General features: G+C 40.6%; 1 pseudogene; it reads right to left on the bottom strand.

Annotated features, from left to right (window-relative positions):
* Positions 1–12,004, bottom strand: part of LOC118833268 — a 52,500-nt pseudogene extending 40,496 nt beyond the window's left edge.
* Between the last annotated feature and the right edge of the window lie 1,136 nt (positions 12,005–13,140).

Raw genomic sequence — 13,140 nt, 5'->3', positions numbered from 1 at the left:
ATACTCTCTCGTGTGATCTTAACAATTAGTAGCATTTTTTAAAATTATCTTCCATTAATACATTTACATATTAGCATTCTCAAATGGAGAAACAAATCAGAATGTATTAGGAAACGGGTCACATGAAATGAATTATGTGAAAATGTTCATACACATGTAAATTGTCACCGAGTGTTTTAAGTGAATTAACTCATTAACCTTCACAACAATCCTAGAAGGTAGATATTACAAATATTATCCCCATTTTATGAAGAGGGAAACTGAGGTTTGGGGGCATTAGGCGACTTCTCTAAAGTCACATTGCCAGTAAGGCATATAGATGAAACTTGAACTCAGGTCATCTGAGTCAAGGTTCTTAGTCCTTTCCACTATATTACGCTGCATTAATGATGTAATAATTAAACCACCAAAAGAAAAAATTAAGGCACACTGGATGACCAATGAAGAAGCAGAATAATTTCTAACTCTCCCTAGGAAGAGAAACTTTACAAGGCTCTAACTGGTAAAAGACAAAACAAAATTCTTACCTCAAACTCTCCAAGCAGTTTAGAAATAAGCAATCCTTGTGGAAATTGGGATGCAACCTAGAGAAAAGAAAATTTCAGACTAGATGACTTTGGCTGACAAGAATTAAAAATACCTAACAATTCCTATACAGGATTAGCACCCACCCCCCACCCAGGGGCTTCAGAAACTTGAATATTTTCAGCTTTTGTTAAATCTTAACTTTTGGCATGTATATACAGAATATTATAAGGCAAAAGGACAGGCAGTATAAATATTTGTGAAAATTTCTTTAAAATTATCTACAACTAGTTCCGTAAAATGCTGGACATGTTGGATATCTTGGACCCGAAGTGACGCAATTTGGTGATAGAAACAATGTCAAGGAAGCAAAAGAACAGCAAAAATGGAAAATAAGTGGATTTCATCTATCTTCCAGAACTTCTCTGCCTCCAAGCAATTTGTGCGGTGCCCACCAGAAATTTTACATATTTTTTTCCAGTCGAATAGCATTTTTCCACTATATGTGAAAATACTGGACATTCCTAAAGAATACTCACTCAACAAGTGCCTCATATGCACCAGATACTGTGCTAGCACCAGGTTTTATAAAGAGAACGGTTGAAACAGTCTTTGCCTGCAGAGTTGCTAGAGGAATTTGTATTTTATTGGCAGAAAAAAAACACATCTATATATTCAAACAAAATAGATGCAGGGTAATATTAACTGAGGAGGTCACTGGTTATCAGGAAAACCTTCATATAAAAGGTGCTGCTCAAGCTGCATTTTATACAAAGCAGGGATTCTAGGAGGCAGAAGCAAAGAAGTACATTACATGCATGGGGCACAGCCAGTACAAAGGCCTAGAAACAGGAAATGGAATGGCATACACAAGTAAAGTAAGTAGGCCAGTGCACCAAGTGAGAGAGGCTACAGAGAACAGAAAAGGGGGCCCAGGACACAGGTTGGAATGCACATGAAAGGATGATCCAGCAAAGGAAAATGAAATGAAGTGGTAAGACAGACAGGAGAACCAAGAGAGATTAATGTCACAAAAACCTACAGGAGGAAGGGGATCCAGGAGAAGGTGGTCAGATCAAATAATGAAGAGGGACCAAAGAAGAAGGGGCTTGAGAACACGTCATAAGGATCTGGCAATCAGTAGATCACTGATAACTCTGGAGAGAGCAGTTTCAATTGAGTGGTGAGGTCAGAAGCCAGACTGCAGAAGTTCTTAAGATAATGAAGAAACATATCCAGTAAATACAGACAGCCTTTCCTTAAAGTTTCACTGAGAAGGGAAGGAAAGATATAAGATGATAGCTTGAGGGGATGGCAGTGTCTAGTGAAGGTTTTTGTTTTGTTTTTTAAGGACAAAGGAGGCTTAGGTTTGATTGAAGGCAGTTGGTGTTCAGTCATTTCAATCACGTCCAACTCTTTGTGATCCCATTTGGGGTTTTCTTGGCAAAGACACTGGAGTGGTTTGACATTTCCTTCTCCGGCTCATTTTACAGATGATGAAACTGAGGCAGAGAGGGTTTAGTGACTTGCCCAGGGTCACACAGCTACTAAGTGTCTGAGGCTAGATTGGAACTCAGGAAAATCAGTCTTCCTCACCTCAGGCCTGACACTCTATCCAATGTACTACCTACCTGCTCTCTTTGCAGGCAGTAGGTAAGTAAATTCATTGGGAGGGCACTTTATCTTCTGCAAAGTGACAGCCTTATTATTTCCTTTAAAATTGGCAACAGAAATACCAAAAAAAGGGAAAATTTTCCATTCTTACATGAAAATTGAAACTCATTTAACATGAGCAAGCCAAAGAACACTCTAAGTAAAATACATCTATTATACACACACAATCTCTCACACATACAAATATATATAATAGAATAGAAGGCAAAAGGCACTGAAAGTGATGAAAATGTATACTAAAAAAATTCTTAATATAAACAAAGTAAGAAATCCTGAAAGGCTCAAATGGTTAATAAGAGTTCACATTTATATTGAACTTTTAAGCTTTGCAAAGCACTTATTTTCACCCTTACAACAACCCCACATGAGGCAGGTGACTAATATTTTCCTCATTTTACTAAGATGTGGAAACTGAGAATTAAAATTGCAAAAAGTTAGAATATCGGTTCCTTAAGAGTAGAGATTGTTTTATTCTTTGGATTTGTACTGCCCAGCCCTAGCATAGGGCCTGATATGTAAGAGGTACTTAATAAATGCTAGTTGTGTGAATGAGGTTCAGAAATTCAAATGTCTTGATGTCCATTCCCATGCTCTAGCTATGACACCACATAGTTTCATCTGGGTAACAAACATATATATGAAATTAAATAACTAGAAATTTTAAAAATGACAAGAGAACATAGAAAACATGAACACAGCTAAGAAATAATGAGAAGAATTAAATGAAAGTAAGAAATCTGAGGAGAAAATGGCAAAAGCCATCAAAATAACATGAATAATTTTAAAACAAGAACAAAACTGAAAGTAGAACAAATATAGTAGAAATAATGGCAAATGCTTTGGGACCAGAAAAACTAGCTCAGAAAAAACCCACCACGGAAAAGATTTGGAAGCACTGTATATAAAGCAACAGATCCAGAAGACTGATAACTCTCCCCCATTACATATAGTTCAGGAAATAATTCAAGAAAATTTTGAGAATAAAAAAATGGCTGCACATGGCAAACTGAAGGAAGTCCTCTACAAAGGAAAAACAATAAAACACAACTCTCCCAGAAGATCACTGCTATACTTCGAAATCAAAACACCAAGAGAAAATACTCTTATACAGGAAAAAGATTACATACAAAACAAAAGTTAGTCAAACTCACATTAGATTTTCCTATAAAAATTATAAATGGTTGAAGAAAACTTGAAATTCAATACATTTAAAATTAAAAAACCAAAGCTTAGATCCCAGGATATCTCCCAACAAATCTAAGCATTCTTTTGGAAAGCAAAGGATTAACACTGAAAATGCAAAGAACCTCATAGAACTAATACAGAAAAACCCTCTACAGCAAAAGAATTTTTGGGACAAGGCTGGAGAGATAACCAGGACAGTTATAACTGCTTTGAACAAGACGAGTAAAACTGCAGTGAAGACTGCTGGAAGTTGGAATCAGAGTTGAATCATAGCTCTGCAACTTATGACCTCTGCATGACTGGCTACAACACTCTGGCCTTCAGTAAAATGACAAGCCAGAATTTTATTGTGCAATAAGAAATTACAAATATAAGGAATTTAAAAAATGAAAAGACTTTTATAAACTGATGCAGAATACAGCAGAACCACAACATACATAATAACAAAAATATAAAGAACACTAAAGTATCATGTCCAATCTTGCAAATAATGAAAGAAGTGGTAGACTGCAGAGATGATCTTCCATTACGGAATAAAAAAGGACTGTGGAATAACTCTGAAGACCCAGTAAAGGTTGAGTAATATAAATTTGTAGTGAAGTCAATTTGCTTGGTTGTGTCATAACCAGTCATATTCTACAGCACGTGCAGAGAAGAAGAGAAGTTGAATAGTAGAGGTAACCCAACATTCAAGAATGAGCAGTGACAGGACAAGGGGGAAAGGAATTTGAGAGCAGAAGTGGGTGAGAGTAGTTGAACTCGTTAGCTATAGGGTCAAGATTTTCAAGGAAGGAAAGTAAGACCAGCATTGAGGTGATGACGGGAGGAAACTGAGCAACTTGAGGTCTTGGAGAGGTCCCAGAATAGGTATAGGAAACGTAAGGCACAGGGAGACATGTGGACAGAAAAAGTAAATTCAGAGTCCTAGATCAAGCAGAAGAACAGTTATGAGATGAAATCACGGATGTGACCATATCTACATGTGGCAGAGACGGTGGGAAGGTCATGGGTGTTGAAAAGACTGATCAATTAGAAAGCTACAGTTTCTAACAGAGCATTGATTGGTCAGCTGAAGTTCTTGAGAACAAGGGACATAGAGGATGACTGTAAATCACATTCTGAATTCCTTGAGAAAGGAACAAGAATAATGTGTCCAATGTCACAAAGGCAATCATTAACAGTACTGTATTATTCCCAGCTTCTCAGATTATAAATCCAGGGCTCTTTCACCACACCAGTCTGTTCCCCCTCCCCCAAATCCCATTGCTCTTACATATTTCCCAGAAGTATAGAACACTTACAAATTTTATTTTCTTCTTTAGTTCTGAATCAATGGTCCCTCTTGGTCCAATTTCTGCAATCACTGATTTAAAAGTATTTTCCAGCTTCAAAAAATAAAAAATAAAACTATGGTGTCAAGAAGATGGTAAAAGGTAAAATATAAAAAAGATACAAAATGACATTTCTTTTACTTAAGCAAATGTACTTTTCAACATAAATCAACAAGCAAGTTAAGATACACTCAAGTAGTATTTATTCATTCAAGGTGCATGATCAAAAATATTGTTTTACCTTAGAATTTCCCATCATAATCAATGTTATCTTCTAAGATGGTACTAATGTTAGTCAAGTGGAAGAGTCTTCACTTATTCATTATCTTTACCTAGAACTTTTCCTTCTTATACTAATTCTTAGTGAACGTTGTCAGTTAGCTTACCAACACGTTTTTCAAGCTAGGAGGAATTCTCCTAACCATAGTCTCTCTAGCATCCCAATGTTGCAATGAACAGTTCTGACAGCAGAATGGATTTCCATTTGTTTCCATTTTTCAAGGTATTTTTGGCACTAAGTAAAAGGTCTTTAAAAATCTATCACTATACATTACACCCTGAAAGAACCTTTGTTTCTTTGAGTTTCATATTAAAATGACTTTAATGGCACTTAGTTTCAAATATGTATTCATTGTTAGATCAAAATTAGTAAAGGTTTAAGGATGCCAAGTCACTTCCATGTGAAAAATTAGACTACTTATCCCTGAAATAACTAAACAATTTGGGTTTTAAAAATCTAAAGCTGTTTTTTATTGTATAGTTAGCATATATTCTATTTGGGAGACAAACTGAATTTTTTTAAAAGCATTATCACCTCCAAAGTTTCCCACCTGGTATAATTTCTCAGACTGGTACAAAGAAGAGGCCTCCACACCATTCAATTCTGTGGTTTTCACTGGATGTGGCTGTTTCAGTAGCTCAGTAGCTGAGGCAGGTTCTGGCAAATGTGTCTTTACTATAGGTGTTGGCATGCAGGACTTGCCTTGTTTTGTTCCAACTTGTGCTGTTTTACCTTACATGTATAAAAGAGAAGTGAAAAAAATCTTCTCAAAAGCCAAGCTTATTGACTTAACATACTTTCAAGAAATTGACTATTAATCTATCACCACTATCTCCTTATAATCTTATCAACAAAATATGATAAAGAGAAAGGCTATCAATTACTCAAAATAGGGAAGAAGTTACTCAACTAGATTCCCACTTGTTAGTGAGACTTACTTCAACTATAATAGTGACAGGCAACCATCATCTAATGAGATTGCAGTTTAAAGTGGAAAAAACACATTGGACTGAACACTGGATTCAGCAGTCCGAACACCCGAGATCCAACTTGACTACTGGTAAGTGACTTTGGGCAAATAATTTACTTCTTTGAACATCAGCTTCCTCATTTATAAAAGACAGGAAGAATACCTACGCTGTACATATGAAGACAAAGTGGCTTAGATCTCTCTCACCTGACTACCAAGAGTTAAGTTAACTGGGCATTTTTTCCCATGGCTCCATTCATACCCCAAAGCTGTGCCCCTGGTGGAAGACAAGAATCTTCCCAAAGGGAAAAGTATTACACTTTCATCAAGTGTGTTCTCCTGCTAGCTCTTACAAATCTACATAGCCTACCTTTCAAGGATCTTGTGAAGAGCAAGTAAAAATCTAAATAAAAATCACTTTGTAAACCATTAAGAATCATTAAGTATAAGAAAAAAATGTTAAGTATTATTATACTGCAAACAATACTGGAGTTCTTCAGGTACTTTTAAGCAGTGACACTATAAAAACCAGATGGCCACAACACTGGTGCCAGTAGATAAAATTGCATTTTAGATGATAAATTTCATCACTCAATGTGTGTTATATCTGCTAAGTCATAATAAATCTGTGTAGAGTTAACACCTTCAACTACCCTCATTTAATTTTTAAGAGGAAGAGGAGGGAAAAAATATCTGAATTTGCTACCCATGCTCACACTCTCACCTGCTGGTAACCCCCTCTTCTGTTCACTTGGTAGATTTTGCTTTAAGGTCAACAAAGAACCTGCCCGGGTCTGCTCAACAGCAATGATATCTGAAGCTGCACTCAGCACTTCAAACATAGAAAGAAATCCGTATTGCATATATTGGAATGATCGTCCAAATCGCTTTGCAAAGGCCTTTTCGAAATCAGAAAGGAGGATTGGAGAAAAAGCCAAGAGGTCTCTTAGCTCACTCTTTACCACAGCTGGAAGAATGGGAAGTATCCTCCCCCAGAAAGGTAGTCTTTGACAAGAACCAGAACTAGAACCAACACTTGCCCTTCCTTTCTGGGCAGAATTTCGAAGCTTCTTACTACTCCTTTGTTTTGCAACCAAACTTGCTATTCCTTTGGTTGTTTCATCTGGAATGGCTAAGAAAAGGGAAGAAAAGAGAACATTATGACTGCAGTTCCTCCTTGAGCTCCCTATAAACATATCTTTAATTTTATTTGACACTACTTAAACTATTTGTGTATATGTATATGTGTATGTATTATATAATGTTCATATTATATACTATGTTATACATACACATATGCATGGTATACACATATTATATATCATATATACATATATACACACATGCAGTTTTTTATATTGCCTGGTGTTTTAATTTGAACTTGGGATGGTGCAAATGATTAAAAAAAAAAAAAGAAAAAAAGAAGAGCCAGAAAAATCTTTAGGGATTACATCTAGTCTTTTCCCTTCTTCCTATACTTCCTGCTTTTTGTTTATTTCAAAGTTAAGCTTTCCAGAGGATAGAAAAGACAAGCAAAAATATTGCTTATTAACTCCTAGAAGATTTAAAACCCACATAAAATGATTAAATTTATCAATATTATTTCTCCAGAGATCTAACTATTAGAGACAATACAGTATAAGTGATGGACTTGGCAGTCAGCAAGACCTAAGCTTGAATCGCGCTTCACACAGTTAGTAGCTCCATGATGCTGGACAAGTCACTTAACTTCTCTGGGTCCCAGTTTCCTCATCTGTGAAATCAGAGGGTTGGATCTGATAACCTCAAAGGTACCTTCCAATTCTAAATCTGGGATCCTATGAAGCAGAAGAGAATTGAATTTGAACCCTGCTGGTGAACATTTACTAGATGTGTGACCCTGGGCAAGCCATTTAATATCTCCAAACCTCATTCTTCTTACTCTGATGCCTGTATGAAGTGCCCCATGGTTTGGCAAGTCCCTGCCAAAAGAGGGAAAAGTCTGGCTTCTAATAGAGTCTCAGTAACAGAGGGCACCTGCTTTTTGAGGACCAAATTAGATAAATGGAGAAATGCTCATCATCACTAAGTCACATACTCGGTGATAAATTTTTTGGACGTGACAACCAAGTGAAGAAAAACGCAAAATAAAAATATCTCTTAGTTATGCATGCCTTTCCCAACTTCTGCTTCTTCAATGAAAATGATAAAGTGGAAGCAATGAGGGCAGAGGGTGTTAAGAAGTATAGTTTTTAGACCCTCCATAAGAATTAACTTAAGGTAAGAACTTTCTCCAATGACATATTAGAAGAACTGAATTTCATCAGTTTTGGCTTTCTTGATATAAACGAAATCAGAAGAGAGGTGAAATAAATAAGCTGTCAGAGGTGATTTTATCATTCTTCCAAAGGCATCTGAGACACTTTATGGGATATCTAGTCATATTCCATCAGGGCGCTCATATTAACTATTTTTCTGGAAGATTATATGCAAAAATAGCTGTAGCATGTGCATCAACATCCATAGAAGACAAAGGGATACACCCTTTACAAAGCACTCAATGAGAACTTAAAAATGCAAGGTACAATTGGATACACAGTGATCTCAATGCAAAAGGAGGAACAGGTGATGCCCAAAGGGCTATAAAAATGTGCATGCCGTTTGACCATGCAATACCACTTCTAGGGCTGTATCCCAAAGGGATCACACAAATGGGAAGAGAGCCCATATGTACAAAACTATTTATAGCAGCTCTTGTTGTAGTGGCCAAGAATTGGAAATGGAGGGGATGCCCATCAATTGGGGAATGGCTGAACAAGTCATGGTATATGAATGCAATGGAATACTATTGTGCTATAAGAAATGATGAGCAGGTAGACTTCAGAAAAACCTGGAAAGACACATATGAACTGATGCTGAGTGAGGGGAGCAGAACCATGAGAACATTGTACTCAGCTACAGCCACATTGTGCGATGACTAACTTTGACACACTTGGCCCTTCTCAGCAATGCAAGGTTCTAAAACAACTCCAAAAGGCTCATGATGGAAAATGCTCTCCACATCCAAAAAAAAAAAGAATTACAGAGTCTGAATACAGATTGAAGCATACTATCTCCTCTCCTTCTTTTTTGTTTTGTTTTGTTTCTTCTTTCTTGTGGTTCATTCCATTGGTTATAATTCTTCTTTGCAACATGACTAATGTGAAAACATGTTTAATGTGAATGTCTATGTAGAATCTATATCAGATTGCATGCCATCCTGGGGAGGAGGGAAGGGAAGGGGGGGAGATAATTTGGAACTCAAAAGCTTGTGAAACTGAATGTTGTAAACTAAAAATATTTAAAAAAAATATGTAAAGCACAATCCAAGTACAGTACTACTGGCAGTACGAATAGAGAACAAACTTGCATTTCTAAACAAAAAAAGTAGGAATACGTGGACAGAAAAAAATACACTGGAAAATATGGCTCAGGGGTAAGGAGAGAAGCCAAGGGCTGTACACACACAAGCCTCACCTCTATATACCAAGAATACTTTCTTTGAGAAAAGAATCATAAGATGTTGGATGGGGTAAGCACCAAGTAACATAAGAAAAATTATATTACTGATAGGAAATGATTTGTTACTGATATAAGAGTTATTCTCGAATCAAGTGTCTGTGTACAATCACACCAAGGGCTTGTTAAAGCAATGATTAAAATACAAAACTAGAAAGAATAAACATGAGAAAAAGCTAGGAAGTATAATTATAATAATTTCAGCTTGACCTATTTACACAGGTTCTTGTTGTAGTTACCTGGGGAATTCATGGACGAAAGAACATCAATACAAAAATCATAATCATAATCATTTCATATCAAAGTTCAACAGATGTAAATAAATTGCTGTAGTGAACAAGAATCTAAAAACCATCTTAATCAGAAAATACTTAACTTGTCAAGCAGAAAAGATATGATAATCAAGAGCCAGCACCAATTAAGAATATAAACCTGAAATCACATGGAAAAGGATAGTGGAAAATCATGAGCACGGTGTTGCCTCACAAAAAAAGCAGTGGAGGAAGAACCAGTGAGAGGGCCTGTTTTGAGAGAATTTAAGGATGAAAATGTACAGAGGTCAATAAACAGAAGACAACAAAGATTTTTCTCATCCACTTTTCACCATCAAGGACAGGGGAGCTAAAGGACATTTGGACTTCAAAAACAGTCCTGGTGCGATAGTATGGGAGGGTGTTATGGGGTTGAAGGGGCCACAAAGACAGAAAAAGCAGCTGGCCCCAATCACCTGTACAGAGAGGAGGTCAGTACTAGAGCTGACAATTTTAAACACATTGCAATTATCTATTTTCAAGGAATCTAAAGGAAGGCATGGTAACAAAAGCATGGAAAAAATCTTGGAACCACCAAAAAATAAACCAGAGAACATCGATAACTACCAAACCACATATCTACTTCATCTATAAAATTCTGACAGTCTACACACGCATCAAGGTCAACCTTGGCAGGATATATCAGAAAAGGAGGCAAGTTTTCAAAAGCAATATTATCAGCTGACCGCATCATTATCATCACACAACTAAGTGAGATGTATAGATGGGTAGCAAGGTGGCACCAGGCCTGCAGTCAGGAAGACCTGAGTTCAAATCCGGCCTCAGACACTTTCTAGCTGTGTGACCTGGGCAAATCACTTAACCCTATTTACCTCTGTTTCTTCCTCTGTAAAATGAGCTGGAGAAGGAAATGGCAAACCACTCTAGTATTTTTTCCAAGAAAACCCCAAACGTGGGGTCATGAAGAGTCAGATGGGACTAAAAAAGAACTGAATTACAACAAATAGAAAATCTATGGCTCCCCCTAGACCTAACAGTTTGTTGACTAAAACAAGCTAGTCTTCTAGATGGGCTCCCAACTCAAGAGTTTAACTTAATCATCCACACAGGAAAATGTAAGTGACTAAAGAATGTCTATGACATCATAATATCAGGTGGATGGGCAACCTATATAGATCATGTCTATAGTATATTTTATCTTGACAAATACTGCAAATGTACAATGAGTGGCATCCAGAATTCAACAGAAAAAGGGAAAAGAACTGCACTGCTTTTGGGTAATGATGTAGTATATTTCAAGACACCAAGCTCTCTCTGAAACAAAGGCCCATCTTTTTAATATCTATATTCTTCTGGTGAAGTGTTATTGCTACAAATTACAGGATACTGGAGTGTCCGAAGAATTGAAATTGAGGGCAGTGGACAGGCACATGGTGGATGCAGGTAGGTTGTGTCACATTACAAATACATAATTACAAAGGAGAAGAAGTAGAATGTCAACAAAAACCCCCTGGGTTTGTAAAAGACTGGTTGCTTGTATAAAGGACAACCAATGGACAGCCCATGTACTCACCGTATCCTCACAGTATCAAGAATAAAAAAGAAAAGCCCCCAGAATGTTGGGTGAACCTTTCACTGAATTTTTGGAAGGACGCAGGATAAGCACGCGAGCAGCTCGGTTGTTCCTCGGGTCACAGGAAGGAATCATCACACAGGTGAGCTCGCAGATGCACACATGCGTGACTATCAAAGCCCTAACATTCCTACTATGGACCTCACGGGATTCCTACAAGTACTTTGCAACCTTTAAAGTTGCATCAGTGACCTTACGGGGCCTCAGCTTCCTCAGGCACAGAATAAGAGTTCCTCCGGACTGGCTCACAGGCCCCCAGATGTGAGGACCCCTTCTCCCGGTTTCCTCCAGCCCTAACACCTGTGCCGGCTACAAGGGTCGACTTCAAGATGGGGGCCGCCCCTGGGGCTCTGCGGCCTGCCTACCTTTGAGAATGACGGTGCCATCTCCGCAGGGGTAGACGCTCACCACATCGGGCATGGCCAAGACCAGCTCCATGGTGCACCGGCAGCCCAGGACACGGAGCGGCAGGTGGCTGCCCGCCATGGACAGGTACTCCCTCTCCAGCTGCTGTGGGGTCAGGCCTTCCTTGCTGGCGATGAGCAGGGAGAGGATCTCCTTCCGCAGACGCGCCTGGATCCTCTCCTGGTCCGCCATGCTGCCTTCGCTAAAAGAGGGCAACACACCGGAAGGAAATGAGAAATTTCAAGATTTTAATATTAGCGGTTAAAAATAGACTGGGCGGGCGAGTTAAGGGAGAGGCAGGGCAGCAACGTGCTCCCTTGCGCGGCTCCGGCCGAGTCGGCGTTTATTAAGTGCCTGCTGTGTGCCCGGCACCGGGAACAGGAGGGAAGGCCCGAGCGGCCCCTGCCCCACCCCCCACCCGGGTCGAGGACCACCAGACCCCGGGTGAGAACTTGCGGAAGCGTTCTCCCACCAAGAGGGCCCTCTGCCTGCTCTCCCTCTCCCACCCCAGGGGCCGTCCTGCCGTTTTCCTCCACCAGCCACACCTGCTCCTCTTCCCCTTTTCCCCCCTTCCCCCCAAACCCCCCCCAGTCCACCCAGACACCCCCTGCACTAGCCCAGCACTTTCCCCGTCACGCGGGCCCGACCCCAGCCCCAACGTTCGCCTCCAGCCCGCCTCCCCTCAATGTCCTCCCATTTGCCCAATGTCTCCTCAGGCCGAGGTTGCAGGGCCGGGCCGGGCCTGGGTGTGGCAGGGGCCCTGGCGCGGCCCAGGGCTGAGTTTCGGCACCTCTCACCAGCTAGAGCTCTGCTGGCCTCCTTCTTTGGCCGCTGCCGCTGCTGCCTCCTCCCGCTGCCCGCGGTCAGGTGCGTGTGGCAAGGCGTGCAGAAGAGGGAGCCGTGAAGGAGGGGCCTCGCGGCTGCGCAGCACCTCCCTCCCGTCCTGACGCCCCTGACGCTGGACGCCGGGCCTCTGGCGGGAGACTGCGCGAGGCGGCTGGGGCCTTCGGGACAGTTGGGGCGCCACGAGGCCGAAAGACAGGGCCAGGACTTGGGGCGTTGCCTTCCTTCCCCGCTTCTTGCGGCCGGGCCCCTGCCTGGCCTGGCCACGCGCACTCGCATCTTCTGAAGTGAGGGCCACTCCCTCGGGGTCCGCAGACCGGGAGCTGGCCGCCAGGTCGGGGGCTGCGAGCTTGGCGCCAGGTCCCCGGCCCCCGCGTTGACGCCGGGGTCGGGGCTCGCCATAGGGGCCCCGGAGACCGGCCCTGGGCTGGCGGCCGTTGGTCACGGCGGTCGCGGGCAGGGGCATCTCAGGCCGGCCGGGAGCG

Source organism: Trichosurus vulpecula, assembly GCF_011100635.1.
Source record: "Trichosurus vulpecula isolate mTriVul1 chromosome X unlocalized genomic scaffold, mTriVul1.pri SUPER_X_unloc_8, whole genome shotgun sequence".
Taxonomy (NCBI): domain Eukaryota; kingdom Metazoa; phylum Chordata; class Mammalia; order Diprotodontia; family Phalangeridae; genus Trichosurus; species Trichosurus vulpecula.
The sequence above is the reverse complement of the archived record's forward strand: the minus strand, read 5'-3'. Positions and strand labels throughout refer to the sequence as shown.